This window comes from Belonocnema kinseyi, chromosome 6, assembly GCF_010883055.1.
Source record: "Belonocnema kinseyi isolate 2016_QV_RU_SX_M_011 chromosome 6, B_treatae_v1, whole genome shotgun sequence".
NCBI classification, from domain to species: Eukaryota; Metazoa; Arthropoda; class Insecta; order Hymenoptera; family Cynipidae; genus Belonocnema; species Belonocnema kinseyi.
In genome coordinates, this window is record NC_046662.1 from 149,444,321 (window position 1) to 149,445,712 (window position 1,392).

Sequence of the window (1,392 nt, forward strand, 5' to 3'; positions counted from 1 at the left end):
GCCTTGGAGGAGATTATGTTGAGAAATAAAAAAAAAAATTCTTAAAAACGTTGTTTTTCTTGGTCAGGCCGGAAACTTATCAATCCACCCTCGTATGTATATGAGGGTGGTTCAAAAAATACAAATTATTAGAAAGTACAGCTGCTCCTAAATATTTCGGTTCCAAATTATTAGAAAATACTACTGTATGAATTTGAGATAAATCGGAGCAGAAAAACTAGCCGTGAATTCGATCTCGAATGTTTCCACTTTATTTATATTTATATGGCGCTCATTTTACGACCACCTTGCTTATCATATGTTTAAATTATTATTTTTATGCTGTTTCAAAACGCCCGCCTTTTTGCTGCTTCTCATTTTTAGTTAACATTGTGAAAATGTTTTTAAAATTGTATCTTTGTTGTTTATAGGATGATAACGCAAACGATGGACGCCATTCAACACGTGATAATAGTCCGCACGAACTGCACATGTCTCCAGAATTGGTAAGTGTCATTTTATTCTCTAAATTTGAATTACTAAAAAATGACGTATCATTGATTCAAATTCAGAGAGTACATTAATCCTTTTTTCCCAATACCTGCATAAAAAAGTACTCTTTTCATTTAGTAGGTTTCTGAACATTAAAATTTTTCTCAAATTATATATTTATTCCTTGTAGGACGATAACGGCAATGTAGGAGAAAATTCTTCGCAAAGTTTGGTAAGTTACTACTTTCCATATGATATATTAGTTCGCAGAATAAATAAATATTTCTGAAATTGTATGTTTCTTGTTCATAGGATCGTAGGACCAATGATCGAAGCTCCTCAGCCGAAGAGGATTTGCGAATTCCCGTAAGTTTTGCGTCTATCACCTTTTAATTGATTGATGTAACATAACATGTTTCATAACATTAAATATTTATGATTTAAAGGACGAGAATATCTTTGATCCTCTGAATTCCAAGAAAACCAATAAAAATGAGTTCATTCTATGTGGACAAAAATTGTGAAGCCGCGCAGCAGTTGAACAGTGCAATAGATCTTGCGTGGCTAGGTATGTGAGAGAACTGGCTTCCATTGTTTTTACCAGCCACTTCATCTTTGACAGGGGCGCAGTCCAATGCAAACAAGGACAAAAATGTACGTCCCCCAAAGAAACTGGACACCCATCGAGTGACTGCAATGAAGCGTAATTATTATAAATTATAAAATATCTTCTCTAGGTAAAAGTAATTTGGAGAAACCAACCTGCAGTAAATAAGTAAAAACTTACAGCGTTTAACTGCTTGTAGGCTTGTAAAAAACTCCCAATTTACACTATTTTTTGAATTAATAATATAAAAATTCACAAATCAAAGTATAAAGTCTTCAAAACTTTATAAGTAATTAAGAAAGAACGACTTTTTG